This window comes from Xiphophorus maculatus, chromosome 21, assembly GCF_002775205.1.
Source record: "Xiphophorus maculatus strain JP 163 A chromosome 21, X_maculatus-5.0-male, whole genome shotgun sequence".
Taxonomy (NCBI): domain Eukaryota; kingdom Metazoa; phylum Chordata; class Actinopteri; order Cyprinodontiformes; family Poeciliidae; genus Xiphophorus; species Xiphophorus maculatus.
In genome coordinates, this window is record NC_036463.1 from 25900346 (window position 1) to 25922450 (window position 22105).

Below are 22105 nucleotides of genomic sequence, written 5' to 3' on the forward strand. Positions count from 1 at the left end.
AAATCTGAATATTTTTGTTATTTTAAGACGTTTCCACTCTTCATTTTATTGTTGGAGATATAAAATATGACGCTGTGTGATTCTGTATGTTTAAAGCTTTACATTCTCTCTATGCATTCAGTTTATAAAAACGTTAAAAATCTGTTTTTATGGACGGACTGTAAGAATTTGTAGTTTGAATTATCTGAGGTTCTTCATGAATTTATTTATTTTTTCTTGAACTTGTACAGAAAGTTTTATTTAAGATGTTATGAGAAATGTAACTGAGCCACTGAGGTATTATGAAATAAATTATGATGAAAGTGTTTTTGTTTCAGAGCTTGATCTTTTTTTGTTCAGATTTTGGTAGATCAAATAATTTCAGCTTTGAGCTGAATGATAGTTTTAGGGCTGGTTGTTCTGTCCTTCACCAGCAGGTGTCGCTGTGAGACTAATTAACATCTGGTTTTTGATGGAATGAAAACAATGAACAGTGTAACTCCAAAGCGACAAAACTGGCACGGCTTCCTTTTGACGGGCTCTTTTATTAAAGGTCTGAAAACTACAGAAATAAAACACAAAGCTTTAGACAGATACATTTACAGACAGGTGACACGTGCTTTGACAAACGTTACCTCGTGGCCGCCTGCCACTTCGAAGGTCTTTAACGATTAATTTGTCGTCGTTCACTCTAAACCAAAATATTAAGTAATTAAAACACCATAACCAATAAAGTCACAAAACATTATAAGCATAACTACAAAATACCTTGACAACTACAGGACACTAGGCTGCTACACATAGCTCTGTTCCAGGCTTCTGCTTCTTCTGTTTATTGAAGTCTCGCAGCCTCACACATATACACAAATCTCGCGATAACTTTCGACAAAAAATAATTTGACACGAAATAAAATACAATCATTTAACACAAATCTTAAAACGTGAACCAAACAACTTAAAATACATTATTCTAACTTTTAGAAATAAACAAATTTTCTCATGACATAAGTCATTTTAGTGACACTCCCACCAAAATCACTAATTGGTTCTCAATGTGATTTTCCAAAGAGTATCAAGATTAGTCTGTTTTATTCTGTATTAGTCTCAAGTAACGTCACTGCCTTGTGAATAGGTCTTTCTAAATGTATCAACCTTGTCAGTGGTTTTCTTTTGTCAAATGTCGTTTCACTTGCCTTTAGTTTCACCTTTCGAATCTTGCCGTCTGGGCTTCCTAGAGTCTCTATTACTAGAGCTCTTTAGTCTGTTATGCTTGTGCAGAGAATTTTCCTTCTGAGATCTGATTTTCTCTATTTCCTCAGTAAAAGCTTCTCTTTGCACTAGCTTGATAATGAACACTTCTGTGTCTCTTCTTTCTTCAAGATCTGTTTTGTTTGTTCTTTCTTGAACACCCTTAAACTCTTTTATGCATTGTTTGAGTGTGGAAGTAGCCTTTACAGCTCTCAACCAATCAGAGAACATCTTTAGACGCTCTAGAACATGGTTCTCTTCTTTTGACTGCACGGTGTGTGTATGACCTGTACGGAGTTCAGGATCTGTCTCTTCAACTTCTCCCACCATTTCCTTTTTGATTGGAAGATCCTTTTTCCAAAGAAAATCTGGACCCTTCAACCAGTTTGATTCTTTCAGTTGTGCAGCGGTTAAACCCCTCGAGGCCTGATCAGCCGGATTTTCTTCTGAGCCGACATGCTGCCATTTGTCAGGACTCGTACTGTGTCTTATTCGTTGAATCCAATTGGCAACGAATGTGTGAAATCTTTTAGCATCATTGCTTATATATGCCAGTACGACTTGTGAATCCGTCCAATAATATTCTAGTAGATTTTCAATTTCCAGTTCTTGTTTGATTACATCCACGTTGCGGACTGAAGTTACAGCCGATGACAGTTCGAGTCTTGGGATGGTCATTTGTTTGATGGGTGTAACTCTTGCTTTTCCCATGACGAGTGAACAGCTTATCTGTCCTTCCTTACTTATTGCTCTAAGGTATGAACATGCGCCATAACCGTCGAGGCTCGCATCCGAGAAGTTATGTAATTCATACTGTATGATGTTGATGTCTTGTGAGTAGCTTTGTGGGATCTTCAGAGCTGCCAGCTTAGGCAGGTCTCTCAACCATGCTTCCCATCGTGGTAGAATGTGGTCTGGAAGATCATCATCCCAGTTAACCTTGTCTTTACATAATGTTTGGAGTATTTGCTTTCCAATCAATGTGAATGGGGCGACAAACCCAAGAGGGTCATAGATGGAACCGACAGTCAAGAGTACTCCTCTTCTGGTCAATGGGTTGTCTTTAACTTGAACTCTGAACTGGAATTCGTCTGCTTGTACGCACCATTGCACTCCAAGTGCACGTTCAATTTGGAGTTCTCCTAAAGCCATGTTCTGATCTTTGGATTGAGCTTGTTCTTCTTAGGGAATTGCTGCAAGCACTTCTTTATTGTTTGACACAAACTTATGCAGATGTAGTTTGCCTGTTTTGCAAAGTTCCCTTGACTCTTTGACCAGCTGTATAGCTTTGGCTGTTGATGTTACACTAGCAAGTCCATCGTCAATGTAAAAACCTCTTTGGATGAACTCAACAGTCTCTTTGCTGAATTTGTTTCTACCTTGCGATATAATGTGTTTGAGTCCAAAATTACAACATCCAGGAGATGAGGCTGCTCCAAAAAAATGTACTTTCATCTTGTAAACTGAAGGTTCGGTGTTCAAATCACCTTTGTCCCACCAGAGAAATCTTAAATAATCTTGATGTTCCTTAATGACGTGGAATTGGTGGAACATTTTTTCCACATCACACATAATGGCGAATGGGCCCTTTCTAAATCGGAATAACACTCTGACCAGTGTGTTGGTGAGATCCGGTCCAGTCAAAAGATGATTGTTGAGAGATGTTCCCTGGAAGCATGCAGAACAATCAAAAACCACACGTATTTTCTCAGGTTTGTGGGGGTGGTGGACACTTACAAACAGATTTTAAAATTGAAGAGTAATGCTGACTCATGATTGGAATTTGTTTTAGAATGTCTAACTTGTCATTAAGTGTCATCCGGTAAATAATGAAAATTTTAATCAAAGTTGCTTAACGGTTCCATTAAAAGTACAAACTTTGTATTAAAGTGACATTTACAAAATATTTTTAGCCTACATCCAGAATAAGCTCCGGGATGAAGGCTGCAGGTTGAGTTTCAGTGCAGAAACATAAGAATGATGGAAAAGCATAAAACCAAAATGGTTCTCTGCTCACTTCACGGCTCAGAATCATAATTAGTGAAGCGTAATAAAAAAAAGACAAAAGAAAATGGAATCACAAACAAAACTCATCAGTTTTTCATTGGTGTGAGCGCTGACTGAACAGATGAAGCTCCAAGATTAATGTAGATGTTGATCTGGAGTGGCAAGCGTCAGAGAATAAATCGCCATGGCAACGAACGTGTTTCCTCTTTTGTGAAACTGAATCGAGGTTTAATTAAACCAGAATATCTGGAAAATTATAGCTTAATCTGCAATCCTGGTTTTGTGAAAAAGTGTTCTAGATATTTATAAGTCTCCTCTCATTACTGTAACATAAAGTTTCAACCAGAGTTATAATAGTTTTGGACTTTTAAATGTAGTTTTGTTTTGTTTGTCTAATTCAGTTTAAAGTGCATTTGCTAGTTTTTACTAGTTAATAGATTTGTTTTTTTGTTTTTATACTTTTGGTAAATTTCAGGTGCAAAATTCAAAAAGGTCAAAGTTTTATATTATCATTATGCAAACAAGGATTGGGTAATGAAAGCTCAGCAGAAAATACCAGGAAATTAAAATATGTATTTAAAGTCATCAGTAAAAGTTTCGTTGCATCATTTCCTCACTGAGTCGTTTACAGCAGCAGATAGAAAGACCAGAGCTGCACAAACATCAGAAACTGAATTCAAATGAAGCAAACATGCAGCCTGGAAACGGCTGAACTGAAATATGTTTCATATTTCTGCTTCCAGGATGAAAATGAATCAGAGAAAAATGATAAACTTTAAAAACTGAATCAAGTTCAGATCAAAACTCCATGAAGCCTCTAAATGGAGATGAGTTACAATTTCATCTTCATCGATCCAAAGAGAAAATCAATATCAGATACAAAATGACAGACAGGAGGAAATAAACAGGAAGAAATCATTCAGGTCAAAGGTCATCATGATCCAGTCAGAATCTCTTTAGACTCAAACTGCTGCAGCTTCAACCTCTGAGGATCAGCAGGAAACAGAGACGATTCTCTTCTTTACAAAGAACATCAGATCCTGCAGAGAGAAGAAAGATGCAGAGATCAGATCAGTGAGTTTCCAGCTTCTCTCCAGCAGCAGTCAGTGACGCAGCACATCCAGTAGAAAGAGCAGCAGGGCCTTCAGTCCTGTTCAGAGCAGCTTCCTTTCACCTCTCATCTTAACGTGTTGCAGTGAACACACTGAGCTCCAAGCTCACACACCTACACACACTTTCAGCATCCAGTCTGCTTCCTCTGCAGGTTCCACTCAAGTCCACAGTGGAAACAAACTGCTGAGAGTCCTGAAGGCTTCACTGCTGCTGCAACACTGGAGGATGGATTTGCTGCTGCTGCATTTAGACACAAACTGCTGCTGATCAACATCTCATCTGCTGCTGGAACATCAGCTGACTGACCAACATGGAGGCTGTCCCTGAACACATCTGGATGAGACTGAGGACAGGAGGACACATGTCCAGATGTGAGGAGTGGACTTGAGCAGAAAGAGCAGCTGCTGACTAAATGAATGATGGTTTGTGAAATCAGAGCCAGTGGTTTCCAGGCTGCAGTCAGACTGATCTCAGAGCTGTGACCAACATCAACCTGATCACTTGTTTCCTGTTGAACTGAGAGAACAAGCAGATCTGAGATCAGATCTGCTGCTGCCACAGTTTGATGGATGAGGACCACTGTCTCTAGACATGTTGGACGGCTGGACGCTGGAGTCCAGCTGGACTTACTGGAGACATGAACACAGCAACAACACTCATCTTCACACCAACACAAACACAGGAACACAGCAAGCTGCTGCTCCTCTGATTGGCTGATTGCTGTCTCTGTGTCCAATCAGGAAGCCTGAACCATTCTCCTCCCACTGAGAAGCTGCAGCTTTACTGGGAACACTGGATCTTTGCTTTGATAGGAACTGGTTCCATTCAATATGCTGACAGCAGCTGGAATCACTACAAACATTTACTTACTGAACATCCTTTACAAAAGCTTCAGTTGCTGAACATCAGAATCTTTCAGGTCTCTGTTTCCTCTCAGGTCCAGTTGAGTCAGATGTTGGTTGGACTTCAGAGCTGAGACCAGAGAAGAACAGCTGATCTCTGACAAACTGCAGTGGATCAACCTGAATAAAGAATAAAAGATGTGAGCTGAAGCCAACAGGATGCAGGTTAAAACTGAAATATGAACAAATTAATAATAAAAATGTAGAAAATTAATTTCACTGAATGTAAAAGTCCCAGAAACATAATGAACTGATGTTTAATATTTGATCCAGTAAAACTGGTTTATAGAGTCCAAACCAGCAGAACCAGAACATGTTATTATGACGTGTTGTTAGAATATTTCAATCGGGCCTTCAGTGGTTCTGGTCGGGAATTAAAATGGACTTTAAGAACTAAAGTGTGACATTAGAGCTGTTAATGAATGCTGCAGTGATTTAAGGGAAGCAGCTCATTTCCACAGTGACCTTTAACCTTCTATTGAGTGGAACTGACTGATTTATCTGAAGGATCAACAGCTGCAATAATTACACTTCACTCATTCATAAACACATGAACACATGAGAGAAAACAGAACTGACTGATTTATCTGAAGGATCAATAGCCCAGTTTGATTATAAATTCCTGCTTAAAACCAAATGTTAACTTTTCTCTATGTTTGAATTCTATCAATTTATTGTTATTTTGCTCTATTTTCATTTACTTCATTCTGACTGACTGTATGATTATCTAATTATTTTAATCCAGGGCTGTTGTATTGATTATCTCCTATTGATGGTTTTATTGGTTGATTATTGGATCATGTGACTGCTGCTTCATGTCTTCTTTGGTCCTGTGGCTGTTTAAAGTTGTCTAGAAATAAAGCTGCTCTGCTATCAGCTGTCCCACCGTGCGTCCATCCAGCTCCTTCTGTCAACGTCACAACTTACTGCTACATCTGTCACAAACTCACAGGATTCCTGCTGCTTCACCTCAGACACTGGAAATTAGAAATAATCAAAAAAAGTGGAGGGAATACTTTGTTTACCTCACATTTATTCACAGCTTGGAAAATATTTCCATAATATTTTCAGATAATTTACTTAAATTGATGCTGCTGTATTAAAATGAAACTGTTTCTGTTGGACGAAGCTCTAATATTTCAGTCCAGATTCATTTTAAATGTCAAACTGATTCCTGATGTTTTTACATCTGTTCATCTTTACAGAATTAATAAAGTTTGTGGTTTTATCAATGATGGTTTATTGATCATTTATGATCAGAAGGTCAGAGATGTGGATGAACATAATTATTTAGTGAATTAAACCTCAGTCTGTCTTGGACATAATGACATTTTATCAGATTTTATATCTGATTGTTTGTAGATATTAAGACATTTAATGATCCTAATATGAGAGTTTAATTAGCTTTTAATTTCCAATCTGACCTTTGACCTTCTCTGTGTGGTTGGTGTCTGTGAAATGAATGCTGTGATTGGTTTAATGGGAGGAGGAACTGCTGGTGCTTTTATAAAACAAAAAATCTTTAACTGGACCAAACCATAGAAGAAGAAAGCAGACTTTACCATGAAGACCCTCAGAGTGGATCAGTAGAATATCAGCCAGACGTCTGCAGGTTAGTGGACAAGAAAACTTTCACATCAGAAACATCAGATCCAGAAAAAAACATAGTTTCTTACTCTAATCGTTGTATTCTGCATTCAGGATTCTGTAGAAAACCACAGAGCTCCTTCACTCCAGAATCTTTCAGGAGTCTGTTGTCACTCAAGTCCAGTTCAGTCAGATGGGAGGGGTTGGACATCAGAGCTGAGACCAGAGAAGAACAGCTGGTCTCTGATAACCTGCAGCCCCTCAATCTGAATAAAGAATAAAAGATGTGAGCTGAAGCCAACAGGATGCAGGTTAAAACTGAAATATGAACAAATTAATAATAAAAATGTAGAAAATTAATTTAACTGAATGTAAAAGTCCCAGAAACATGATGAACTGATGTGTAATATTTGATCTAGTAAAACTGGCTTATAGAGTCTAAACCAGCAGAACCAGAACATGTTATTATGACGTGTTGGTAGAATATGTCAGTTATTTTTGTTCATCAGTCCAAAACATTCTAAAGTGAAAAATAAAGATCAATATTCTCAAAGTCTGAAAAAGGAAAATAATTCATTTATAAAGCAAAAGATTTTAGAAATTATATTCTGATATTTTGAGAGCAGATTGTTTTTAAAGAAAACAGAATAAATGTCAAGATAACTTAGTATTAAAGTATCAATAAAATATTTTATAGGATAAACAAGAGAAAACAAACCTCAGACTCTTCACTTTGCTGACTGAACTCTCCAGGATCTCACACACATGATTCAGTAAAGATTTTGTACTGGTTCCCTGTATGAATATCTGATTTATTTCCAGTTCAGTCAGATGTTGGTTGGACTTTAGAGCTGAAGCCACAACTTCACATTCAGTCTTTAAGAGACGACAGCCACCAAGTCTGTGATTAGAGAAGAAATAAAGTCAGTTCTAATTAAACCAGATAATCTATACAAACACATTTAATAACATTGATGTCATCTGGTGAACATCTGGTCTTCACATCAATTTACTGAGTTTGATCATTTCATAACTAACATCATGGTTCTGGTTCTGGTTCTGTTCAACTCTCCATTTAATAGAGAAGCTGAGCAACAGGGCAATATAGTTCAGGCTTCATGTTCTCAGAACAACTGACGTCATTCACAACAAACACCAAATTGGACAAATATAAGTATTTAACAAACAAATGGCTCCTACGGCGACAATTATCTGGAATTAAATTAATTGTCTATTATTTTTTAAAATTAGTTTGATGCTCTCTGGTATCTTGCTTTGAGTTCAGAGTTCCAGAGACTTTTCCTCTATCAAACATGCTATTTATTTTTCTCTCTTATTTAGTGGAAATATTGATATTGATGAGACTTTCTCCAAAATGATCAACTTTTTCAACCTATATAGCTCCACTGTTGAAAATGATGAGCTGACATTCACAAATGACATTGAAATAAATTCCAGTCCAACATCTGGTTTGAAGTGATTCCTCTGGAACCTGTTGGAGGAAAAATATCCAAACTACAAAAGATGTGCTTTTAACCCAACTCTTTGGTTCCTCTTATTAGTCTGCAACTTCTCATATTGAAGTCATCAAACCAAATTTCCGATCTACCATAACTGACTGACACCTGCTGGCCTCAGATTTGCAACCAGCTTACAGAGTCAGCCAGTTTTTTCAGTAACACGTTGGTTTTTCAAATCTAGTTATCAGATTAAAGTTACTTATCCAAATCACTGCGCATTACTATTTTCTTTTGTAATTTAATTTAATTTCCTCTACATGTCTTGGGGAGCGATCGCCGTTTCTATGTGACAGTTAGCAGAAGCGACACAAACATAAACAATGGAGGGAGGAGGGAGATGCGCAATTTGTTGCTGGAAAATCAGGAACTATTGAGTTTCTGTCACCAAGTCCAATTATTATAAGCTTGTTGCAAGCTTGTTTTTTTCTAAACATAATAAGCCCCAGAATTTGTCTGTGATACAGGTAGTTTTACTTAGGCTCTTCCTGTCCATCATTTCCCAGATGATCCATCCTGCTGCGTCTTTTTTAATGTCAAGTAATATTTGCTGTGAATGACATCAAGCTTCGCGTTGCACTCCAAAAAACTACAAACATCGAGACTATGAACAGTGCAATAAATTTGAAAACAGCCATGAATGAACGAGTCCGTAAAGTCGTGCAACTAAACGGCATTATAATCATTAATATTAAGAAAAGTGTCACAAATCTGTGCAGAAGGCGATCTGAGCTGTGGCGCAGTGGGAGAAGGGCTGTGCGCTGAGCTATGACAGCAAACACAGGGTCATAACACAGAACCTGGAGCCTGGAGCAGGGAAGGGTGGGGGGTCTAAAATCCTATTTAGAGTTTCCAGACAATAGTGCAACACACAAAGATTACTATAGTTTATTTGTGCTGTTGTAACCATTAAACAATCTTCCCATTCAGTTCAACCGTACAAGTGGAGAAACACTGTTGATGTCATCATTATGAAATAACTTGCAATTAAGCATTGGCAAAGATCAATATAATTTTCACAGGTGGTGGAGCGTTGTTGTTAGGAGTGCTGAAAGTAACTAAAAAAGTTACTTTAATGTGACTTAGTTACTTTCCAAATCAGGTAATCAGTAATCTAACTAAGTTACTTTTTCAAGGAGTAATCAGAAATCCGATTAAAATTAGTTTTTCAAAGTAACTATGCCATCACTGCTCTGGACTCACCGAGCCTTTCTGCAGTTCCTCACAGCTGGAACCAGTCTCCGTCGTCCTGATTCTGATGTGTTGTACTTCTCCAGGTCCAACTCATCCAGAACCTCTGACATTTGCAGCATGAAGGCCAGAGCTGAACACTGGATCTCTGAGAGCTTCTTCCCTGATTTAAGGAACTGTTGGATCTCCTGAAAAACTGAGAGGTCGTTCATCTCCACCAGGCAGTGGAAGATGTTGATGATTCTGTCAGGAGAGATATAATCAGTGTTCATCTCCTTCAGATTGTTGATGATTCTCTGGATGGTTCCTGGACTGTTCTCTGTCTGACCCAGAAGGCCTCCTAACAGTCTCTGGTTGGACTCCAGAGTGAGACCATGAAGGAAGCGAACAAACAGGTCCAAGTGGCCATTTTTACTGAAGAAGGATTTCTCTAGGACTTTTTTTATGAAATCCTCCAGAGATGTTTCACTGTACTTTTCTTCCAGGAACTTCTTCATTACCTCTGTATTCCTTGTGGTAAAACAGTGGAACATGTAGACGGCAGCCAGAAACTCCTGAATGCTCAGATGAACAAAGCAGTAGACTGATTTCTGGAAGATCAGATTCTCTCTTTTGAAGATCTCTGTACAAACTCCTGAGTGCACTGAGACCTCTGTGACATCCAGACCACACTGCTCCAGGTCTTCTTGGTACAACATGATGTTTCCTTTCTCCAGATGTTCAAATGCCAGCCTCCCCAGCTTCAGAAGAACTTCTCTGTCAGCCTCCATCAGCTCCTGTGGACTTGTCTCATGTCCTACATAGTACTTGTTCTTCTTCCTCTTTGTCTGGACCAGCAGGAAGTGTGAGTACATGTCAGTCATGGTCTTAGGTAGCTCTCCTCTCTGCTCTGAGGTCAACATGTTCTCCAGAACTGTAGCAGTGATCCAGCAAAAGACTGGGATTCCACACATGATGTGGAGGCTCCTGGAGGTCTTGATGTGGGAGATGATTCTGCTGGACAGCTCTTCATCACTGAACCTCTTCCTGAAGTACTCCTCCTTCTGGGCGTCGGTGAAGCCTCGTACTTCTGTTACCCTGGAAACACATGAAGGAGGGATCTGATTGGCCGCTGCAGGTCGGGATGTTATCCAGATGAGAGCCGAGGGAAGCAGGTTCCCCTTGATGAGGTTTGTCAGCAGAACGTTGACTGATGACTTCTGTGTGACGTCAGAAACCAGCTGACTGTTGTTGAAGTCCAGTGAAAGTCTGCTTTCATCCAGGCCATCAAAGATGAAGAGGAGTTTGCAGACAGCCAGCTGCTCTGCTGGGAGCTTCTGGAGTGTTGGATGGAAAACATGGAGCAGAGTGAGAAGACTGTGCTGCTCATCTCTGATCAAGTTCAGCTCCCTGAACGAAAGCAGAACCAACACACTGACATCTTGGTTCTCCAAGCCCTCTGCCCAGTCCAGAGTGAACTTTTGAACTGAGAAGGTTTTTCCAACACCAGCGACACCGTTAGTCAGAACCACTCTGATGGTTCCATGTTGGTCAGGGAAGGATTTAAAGATGTCATGGCACCTGATTGGAGAGTCATAGAGGTTCTGGATCTTGGAAGTTCTCTCCAGCTGCTTCACCTCATGTTGGGTATTAACCTCTTCACTTTGTCCCTCTGTGATGTAGAGATCAGTGTAGATCCTGTTGAGGAGGGTTCTACTTCCTGCTACATCACTTCCTTCAGTCACACATTCACATCTCCTCATCAGACTGAACTTATGTTCCTCTAGAACTTGCTGCAGAACAACATCTGCTGAAACAAAGAAAAAAAATACAGCTCAAGTGAAAAACCCATCTGAAACAGAATTTGATCCATCATCACAAGCAGAATATTGTTCTATTATCAAACATCACATTTCTGCCTCTGTTTTGTGACCAGAATCTGTTCTATGTAAGTATTTAATTCACAAATCAAATCAGATGAGTAAACACTGACAGAAACACATCCATTAAATGCTTTAAGCAACATGAACTCTTCTGCATCATGTCACCATGTCATTTTACAGGTTCTAACTGAACTACTCCCATAAACAGCAGCTTTGGAAAACAGAAAAGAAGAAAAATGTTTTCTACTGGAATTTCCAGCCTTCATGAAGAAAATCTAGAGAAAAAGCTCTACTCTGTCAGAGAAACTGCTGATTGTATCTGGCAGTGTTCACATTTAAAATGGTATTTCTCTGTCAAAGACTGGATTGGATGTTTTTAAAGAACAATAGTAGTTTGAAAATGACATGGAACTGATTTCGTCCTTTAGAAGTAAACAACAGATAAGAATTATTACAGGGTTTCCTCCAGTGTATTATAGGACTGGCGGGCCGCCATGCTTTACTTGTCCACCTGCCAGGCTAAGCCTTGTGTATTTTTGTTTTTATTAGAAAGAAAATGAAATTTTTTTTTAAAATAATTTTTCTTTTTTTTAATAAGCCGGAATGCAAGCGTCTCTTCAGCATTGAGCATTTCACTGGCAGGGCAGAATTATTCCTGAAAGAAAGATGGGTTTATAGTTTTTATAGTTGATGCATTGAACAGGGAGCGCGGACCAATCACACTCCTTTGCCTGTTTGCTGCTTCAGCCTGTGGAGGAGCTTTTGCACTCGCCTCGTGACTAGCAAAGCACGCTGGTTAATTTTTTATTTTTGTTTATTTTTTGCGGTGACACAAAGCATATCAAATGCTTTGCCTACGTAAAGTCAGGTAGAGTTGATGTGGAGATCAGAACAACTCATCCCATGAAGTTTTGGCAACCAAAACAGTCTCTTGGCACTTATTCAAAACTCAACAAACAGTAAAATGAAAGAGCTAATAAAACAACATAGATTAAATCTTCTGTTTGTTTGACCCTCTATATCCAGCAGCAGAAATGCGCCATGCAGTGGGTCTAGCTCATCATGCAGGACTGGTCTGATGCTTATGAGGCCTTGAGCAGAATTTGATTTCAGGGCCCCTCTTGCTGCAAACATCCATGGTGACTAATAGCATGTCACCATGGATTTAGTGAAATCTGGGAGAGGCTGCCTAATTTAAGTGGCTGAGCAGTCAAATGTAATTGTAGTTTACTAAGATGCATAAATGAACAGCTAAAACTCAAAGATTAAACTGAGTGCATCAGATTGTAGCTGTAGTAACAAAGCAATCTAACTATGAATATTGTTCTTTGAACTTATACAAGGTAAACTTGCCAGCTCCTTAAAATCTAAAAATTTAAATGTTTAAACCATTTATGATCTTTTAATTTACCTATGCTGAAACCATTATATCAAATGTAGCATCATTGATATTCTCTTAGTTCATTTATGCCTTCGGGTGGTTCTAAATGTAATCCGCATTACATCATGTTTTCAGATCCACTGACTGATTACTTAATTTGGATTTAACAGAAGTGCAAATAAATAATATGCATTTTAAATGTATTTGTTGATTTGTTGTTTTTAAGATTCTATATTTGTGGGTGTAAGCATTGTCGGGAATGTCTTCCAGTAACATAATTACCCAGTAATATTTTACATTTTCTTTCAACATAACATCTTTTAATACAAAACCCTGGTGAACTGCCTCAGTGCCCCGACCACGGGGCGTAGTAAGTTTTCTGGGAGAAACTCTGTATTACATGCTATATATAGGAACATATAAACTGTAATGTGTGCTGTTATCAGAGTAAATAAAGGTTTCTGTCTCAGACTTTCCTTCCCTCTCTCTGTAACATCAGCAGTGCAGCAGGTTGCTTTTTCCACCTTCTTGTCTCCATACACTGCAGGAGCCAAATATGTAATACATACATGAGTCAGGGGGCAACAGGTAGCAGGAAAGTTGAACTCAGAAGAGAATACAGGTTTTTTGAGCGCTGTGTAATCACTGTTGTTTCCTTTTGGAGTTACTGATTCTGTGCACTATTCATCTAGTCAGAACTGAATAATGTGGTGAATTTGTATCTAAAGATTCCTGGGACTGACTTTTACACACCATAAAACAATGTTAGTCTCCCAGCATGTCACAAGTGCAGTACTAGGCTGCCTAGTTCATGCATCAACATGACCATCAGATTTAATAAGATATTCAGTTTTACTGCCCACTCAACCATATGGTTTAGCTCATTTTGGGTCTCTATATCTCAATATGAGGAGTGCCTAACTTAGCTTAACCTGATTGAGCCATTTCTGCCGCTTGGTTGAGGTACGATATGCTAAAGAAATCCACTAGAGGGCACTGTTTCTTTAAATAGTATTCTTCTTCTTCTTCTTCCCCTCTCCAACCAGGAAGTCAGAAACACAAAAATCTGTCACAAATATCAACTGGTTGTGGTAAAACTTTGAAAGGTACGAATAGTTTTCTGGCATATGATAGTGTTATAGACCTTACTAAACAGAATTATGTTACTTGATACCACCTAAAAAGCTAAATTAAAGGTCTAATAATTTTTTTAAAATACGCTTGACCAAACGGTTGATTTGTCACTTTATGGTAAATGTAGCAAATTAAGCTAATGTAGTTAACATTTAATTTTTTTGCTATAAAATCAAGTCATTTTCATCTATTGGTGTAAATATGAAACAATAAGTGTTATTGTAGTGTTATACAATAAGAATAATTATAACATCATTATCTTACAAAATAATTTTTGTGACTTTCTGAGTTGATATTAGCAAATATGGTAAAATTTTAGACTAAATGTGGGGAAATCATAATTGTCACAACTAATAACTCATTTTAACTTTTCAACCACCACTAGATGGATGCCAAATCCTTCTATGGTGCGAGGCCACTCACTCTTCTCGCCCTTGTACCAGAAAATCCTCAAGAATCTGAAGGTGATCTGAGCGATGATGATCAAGTAGAAGATCCTGATTATCAGCCCACAGAAGCAGACGATACTGGAGATAGCTCTTTTGAATCCCTGGATGAAGAGGAGGCTCCCTCAAAAAGCAGATCTTTTACACAGCCACCTCGTAAAAAGAGCAGGAAAGGGAAACACACACTAAAAACTGTTCCCTTGGAGCAAATGACAACGCTGACCCAAGTTACACCCCAGGTCCCAACAAAAGCACAAGAAGAATCTGGAAGCAGGAAGACATTGATGAGTTCCAGGTTCTTAATTCAAGATTTGAAACCCCTGAAGCTGTGCCCTCACCCTTCCAGTATCTAAAAATGCTCTTCACTGATGAGATGATTGAAAATATTGCACATCACACCAATTTGTACTCTGCTCAAGAGTTGGGGGACCCAATCAAGACTAGCCCTGAAGAGATAGAGCATTTCCTAGCAATCCTTCTTTTTATGGGTGTTTTCAATTTACCATCACTGGAGGACTACTGGCACCATGAATCACGCTTCGACCTGATCACTGACATCATGCCAAGGAGGAGATTCCAGCTGTTACGGCGATACATTCATTTCAATGATAATCAGCAGTGCAGTGAGAGTTGGGACAGCTTATACAAAATCCGTCCCCTTTTTGAAATGCTTTGTGAGCAGTGTCTCCTGATACCATCCACTCACAAGCACAGTGTCGATGAGGTCCTGGTAGCATATAAAGGCACAAGAGCTGGTACCCTCCGCCAGTACATCGCCAACAAGTCAGACAAGTGGGGCTTTAAATTATTCTGTCGAGCAAGTTCATCCGGCATCATCCACGACCTGCTGCTTTATCAAGGGGCATCCACGTTCTTCAATGTTGCTCTTAGTGAAGAGGAGCAGGCCCTGCCTCTGGGAGCAAAAGTGGTGACAATGCTCTGCACAACCACAAAAGAGCCCCAGATGTCTGTTGTCTTTTGTGACAACTTCTTTACAAGTTTTAACTTGGTTCAGTACCTGCACACTGCCCTTGGTGTGAAGTGCATCGGCACCGTATGACTGAACCGCACTGGTGGAGCTCCATTGATGACAGACAAAGACCTAATTAAAAGGGGGCGTGGGGCCTGTGACTTTAGGGCTGCTGAAGGGGTTCTGCAGTGAAGTGCTTCGATAACAAATATGTCAACTTGCTTAGTAATGCCTGTGGAATCATGACCTTTTCAACAGTGAAATGCTGGAGCAAAGAGTTCCACGCAAAGATCACCATCCTGTGCCCATCACTCATCTCTGCCTACAATGAGCTTAAGGGAGGAATCAATCTGTCTGACATGTTAGTACACATGTACAAGACCCCGGCCAAGTCAAGGAGATGGTATCTTCCCCTGTTTGGGCACATGCTGGACCTCTGCATTGCAAATTCCTGGCTACTCTACAAAAGGGACAGTGGCCTCCAGAATGAGAAACCCGTGTCTCTCAAACGGTTCTGCCTCGCAGTTGCCCACAGTTTGAACCAGTTCAATAAGCCAGCCTCCGAGTTGACCAGTTGGCCGACCATCTTCCAGCTCTCCACCACCAGAGAAGACAGGCTACATCCCAACCATCACGACCAAAACCACAAACAGATGTGCGCTACGACAACGAGTAACACTGGCCTCTTCACTGTGAAAAGCGAGGGAGATGCAGTCTGTGTCCAAAGGGAGTGTCCAGGTGGAAATGTGAGAAATGCAATGTCTTCCTGTGTTTGAATGCAAACCAGGAATGCTTTAAGTTATATCACCAGAGGTAAAGTGCATCTAATGCACAAAAAGAATGCTGTTTTGCAAACACATAGATGTGGTTGGAAATGTGATGTTTTAATATGTTTGGTAATGTTTTTCTATGTTTGCCATATTTTTTCAAAGTTTAAATGAAAACAAGCAACACTAGTTCAATCAATCAGCCAGATACGTGACACTTGTGTCCCAAAATACATGCTGTTGCACCAAAGCAGAAAAGGTGTGCTGAGATATAAAAGCAACAAATGTTTCTATTGTTCTGCAGTATTTTCTTTTCCTTTTTGAATGTAAAAATAAATGTTTTGCACTGTTACCTATAATCAAAACTGGATTGAATGTGAGAATTTTGTGCTGTTGCACATTAATACAGATACAGTCAAGATGGGAAAATAAAAAAAAGGCAATATTTCCTTGTTCGACGCAATGTTGTCCTTGGTTGAAATTAAAACCAAGGAATTAGTGTTTTGTGGCATTTTGACAGAAATAAATTGTATCCAAAATAAATTAGCATTTTATTTTAATTTATCTACTGTACTTGGTATTTTTATTACGTCATGTACTTAAACCACTAAGTGACATCTCAACTGTTTGGTAGAGATCAATATTTTAAAAACCACAGGATCTGTTGAAAAAAAATATTGATTGTGTATATGAATCACCCTAGGGTAAAAGAAATGCAAAGAAAACGTTTTCACAGTTTTTTTCTTGGTGTGGTTGTTAAGGGGTTAATGCAATTAGCACAAAAAGCTGACAACAGAGTCACTTTAAAGGAAAACCATTTACACCAGTTGGAGATACAGAGATCTGGTTGACAGAAAGATTTATAAAACCTTAAATGTCCAAATCCCAACTAAAGACATTGAATTGGTTCAACAGACGACAGAAGGAAGCTCTGATTGGAGGTGTTCAGTCTCACCTGGAGCACAGCTGCTCTGATTGGCTGTCAGCAGTCCAGCTCTTGTTCTGGGTCTTTCTCCACACTGGGGGCAGGAGGAGGGTCCAGACTGGTCCCAGTAGAACCTGATGCACTGTCTGCAGAACCAGTGACCACAGCTGGTAGAGACCGGATCCATCAGAACCTTCTGACACAAAGCACAGCAGGACGGCTGCTCCTCCTCACCAACGCTGCTCCTCTTCCTCCCTCTGTGAAGACATTTCTTCATCACTGAAATAGTTCACTAACAACAAGCTGGAGCTGTTCTGGTACCAGAAGCTGAGTCAGCACAGAACCTCAGAACATTGATGATCTCTGGTTTGAAGTATTTCATTCTATATTTGGTGTTATGATTGATCTTTCTTTGGTTGTATGTCCATCTGAAATCTTTATTCTGTCTGAATCAGAGCAGAAAACTGTTTCCATCAGAGGCTCAAAGACCAAAATCTGATTCTAATCTAGATTCCAGTGAAGAAACATGGATCATTCTTTAATGGTGGAACACCAGTAAACAGGATTCAGATCCAGTTTGCATTTATCTAAGAACTTTATAAAGAACCTTGTACTGTGACTAGAACATTATTTGGACATATTAGCAGAGATAACAAAAAGTTATTTAAACTTGTCTTATTTTTTGTTAAATCAGACTTCATGATGATTCTTTGGACTTTGGTTCTGTGTTCACTTTGTAGTTTTATTGTCCTGATTAATTGTTTATAGTTGTAGTTTAGTTACAGTCCATCTTTATTGAATCCAGTTCTGTTTTATTTAGATGGCCGGGTTCCTTTAATGTACTTGACCTGACCTTTGACCTCCACTTTACCTTCTAAATCAGTTTTACTTGAAGATCCACAGACACTTTACAAAAAGTCAAAGGTCCATTTATTACAAACCCACAAGCCAGAAACTCTCAGATTCAAAAGTTTCTTTTTATGCAAAACAATAAACATGTAGAAATAAAATATAATTTTAAATTATATATCAATGTACATACTTAAACAAAAAACTTCTGCAAAACCTTTAAACAAATGTGAGAAGGGATTTAAAAATGTTTTTAAAATGAACATAAAAGTCCAAAAAAGTGTGAGTGAAATTCTAAGATGATTCAGGAATTTAAAAATAAAAGTTTTCTTGTTCTGACCCCATATTACTCTGAGTGAAAACTCCTTTGCTTTCTGTTGTTGAGGAAAGGCCTTTTCAAAATCCAAAAGGAGATTAAAAGATTTCTCAAAAATGTATAAAATAATCAAAGCATAAATTCAGGGAGTCAAAATTCACCTAAATAACTGAAATCTGATGACATTCAGTTATTTAGACCAAGAAGCATCAAACCTGATGTTTGTTCATGATTTTAATATTTTATTGTTTAAACGTAAACTATGAAACTGAACCACATTTATCATCAAACAATAACCTAACATGCACACAAAATAATGATGTGAAAACATCACTAGAATGTAAATAAGAAATTTCCTCAGTTTTTGTCTCATTAAGATGTAACAAATTGGTCTGTGTACCAAAGCAAATGAAAAGCATCTATGGAGTAATTTCATTCTCACTAAAAAATAAAACCTGGTTGGATCAGCAGATTAACTCCATACAGGTTTGATTATTGATCAGGTGTGGAGACAATCACAGGTTTATCAGTAGCTGCATCAAGGTGAGCTGCTACCTGAGGAGCTTTGGCTCTGATGGAGAACATGGAGCCACTGAATCAGAGATCATATTGATTTTGGGCGACTTTAGCTGTATGGTAGAGTAGTCGTCTTGCGATTGGAAGGTTGTAGGTTCGATTCCAGCTTCCTCCTGCCACATGTCAATGTGCCTCTGGGCAAGGCACTTAACCCCAAATTGGAAAAGCGCTATATAAGTTTATCCATTTACCATCTGATCTGCTGGGAAATGTTGATGATGGTTTATTAACGTTTAGATTAATCCAGACTGATCATCCTGGAGCTCTGAGCAGAACTGAAAGAAGGAGCTGAGCGGTACCGGTACCGGTCCCGACTGCAGTCATCCTTCAGTCGAGCCACTTTGTAAATGGCACCTTTATGGACAGAAATCATCTCTATTCTGTAAATGTAACTTATTAACATGATTTCTCTATTTAAAATAAACATCAACATTCCCACTCAAAGGACTCTCTGTCTGTCTTTAAATCCAGGCTGAACGCTTTGCTGCTCAAACATGGCATTTACACTTAGATCTCTTTATTTTATTTTATTTTAATTTTTTATTTCAAATATTTAAATTTTTTGTGTAGTGACCTTATGAACCCAGAAAGCACCATTTAAACAAAAATATATAATTATTATTATTATGAATACTAATACTGCTACAAACAAGGTTGTTGCCATGGTTACTGCTTCACTGTAGTTGCATACTTCTGGGTATTTATACTAATTTAGATTAATATGTATTTATGGGTGGAGACAGGCGAACCAGCAGCTGCTTTATTTCCTGCAATTTGGGATTTATAAAGTTAAGGTGAGCAGGTATATACGTACGTACAGATTTATATATCTTAATTTTTTTGTGCGCCACTTTTCTAAATTTGTCCAGTGTTAGTGTGAAAACTGCTCACTCTTTTACACATGAGGCCCCAAACCTCAGTGGAACATGGAAGCTGTTAGAGATTCATAAAGACACAAAGGAAACTATTTAGTTTTTCCTCCACAGTTTGTTCTGTTCTCTCAAAGAACAGTTTAGATCACAACTGAAAAAATAACTAAAATGATTTAAAATGATGTTTTGGTTTCCATGAATCAGTTTCTAAGCTGAAATCAAAGTTTAAATCCTGGTTGGTCTCTGCAGAGTCACATTAATCAGTTAGAAACTGGTTTCTTACTCTGGGTCTGATGGTTCTGGTTCAGTACTGAACTCTGGAGGTTCTTTTCTGGACCCGTCACTCCTCATAGAGGGACAGACTGGATCCTGGAGGTTCTGCTCTCAGTCTGAGGTTCTGATCTCTGAAACACAAACATGTTATTCAGATCACATCAATTACTGAGAAACTGTGATAAAAACACTGAAGAAGATCTGAACACAAACTGCTGCAGAGAAGCAGAAGGTTTAAAGTTCTGGGTCGTCATCCTACCTGGATCACATGGACCCAGTGCTTCCAGTATATAAACTGGTCCCAGTGTTCCCAGTAAAGAAGTTTCCCTCCTTCAGTGGGTTTAGAGACAACCTCTGAATTGTTGCTCTTTAAAGTTTTGGTTGTTTTTGTTTTCATGGATCATTTTCATCCATCACTGACTCACTGAAGCCTCATTAAAACTCTACTGATTGGCTGACATTCCTCATGTCTACTTAGCTTTAAGTTTGCATAGAAATTAAGTTACTTTTTATTTATTTGATGAAAATAAACAAGTTAATATTAAATAAATCTGTGTGGAGTCACATGAATCAGTTAGAAACTGGTTTCTTACTTCCTGTCTGAGGGTCCAGGTTCAGTACTGAAGTATGGAGGTTTATCTCTGGACCGGTCACTCCTCATAGAGGGACAGACGGATCCTGAAGGTTCTGCTCTGTCCCAGTCCCAGTCCCAGTCCCAGTCCCAGTCCCAGTCCTGGTCTTCCATCTTCTGGACCTCAGGTTTCTCTTTCAGACTGAAAGAGAAACCAGTATCAGTCAGTTCCCAGTGATCCAGTAAGCAGAAAGCTGATTCCCATCATGTGTTCAGAGGATCAGAGGAACCTGATCCAGCAGGTAACATCTGGGTCTGAATTGTTCTCTCCTTCACTTCTTCATGACCTTCTGATGTCTGCTGGCTGATCCAAGAACCTTCTGGAGAACTTCTGACTTTATTAAGAACATTTCAAATCTGAGTCTGAAACCTAAACTGGAATCATGTTCCAGGTCTGTAGAAACATCCAGAGTGAGGTCAGATGTAGTGAATGAAGGAGTGAACATTTCCTATGAAGTGGTGATGTGTTGGTCCTGAACAGATGGGCTCAGTTAAAGCAGCGGTTCTGAAACCTTTGGGGTCCAGACCTCCTTTAGACGGGCTGCCAGTCCTCCTGCTGAGAGTCAGGTTTAGTCAGAGAGGCAGGAATATGTGGAAGGAATATTTTCCAGACGGACCAACAATCAGAGAGACTTCAGGATCAGGTGATCCATGGAGATCATGAGGAGTGATCTGATCACTCTCAGCTTTCAGCAGATCTGTTCAGTTTTCCAGCAGCTTAGAGAGACAAAGAGTTTCTCACTGCTGCAAGGAGAAACAAGAAGTCCAACTGGAAAAGAAAGAAGTCAGAGAGGAGGAAGAGAGGAAAATCTGTTGAGAGTTTAAATCTGGTTTGACTCCACAGATCAGAGAAACATCAGTTTCTGATGAACCCCAGACTGCTGAGGAAGGAGTGATGTGTCACATTTATGATTTAAATAATCAGAGAAACCAGTTTAACATGATGGAGTATTATGGACACACTAAGGAAATAAAAAAGAACAAAATGATAAAGTCTCAAAATTGCAAGAATTAAGTCATAATATCCCAACTATATTATACATATAATATTACCAGAATATTATCGTATGAATTTATTCCTGTAATATTGTGACTTTTTCTCCTTTTTTATTTGTACTATCCTAATACTCCTTTGTATTTTACTACTTTAATACATTTTTATAAAGTTCTGCTCTTTAAAAGATGAATTAATTCCTTAGTTTATTTAATTTATGTTTGTAAAGTTCATTATTGCACACAAACAGATCACCTACTGTCAGGGGCGCAACTACATATTTTTGAGGTGGATGCTAACATCTCACCCCCCCCACATAAACTTGTACAAGTGAGCCAAAGAGCCACTTCTGTTAGCCTGTGTCTGCAGGTCTGAGGCTTTTTGTTAGCCTTATCCAAACTGGCAACCCACATTAATAAAATGGTGAAATAATATTGACTACAAAACACTGTATTTATAAAAGATATCAACATTTTTCCTACACAATCCTAACAAACCTTTTTAATGTTCTCTTCACAATATTTATTTACTATTAATCTATTTGTATGGTTTGTTCTTTAAATTG

General features: G+C 38.7%; 1 pseudogene; it reads right to left on the reverse strand.

Annotated features, from left to right (window-relative positions):
• Positions 1-2805: 2805 nt before the first annotated feature.
• On the reverse strand, positions 2806-20681 carry LOC102232080 (annotated as a pseudogene).
• Between the last annotated feature and the right edge of the window lie 1424 nt (positions 20682-22105).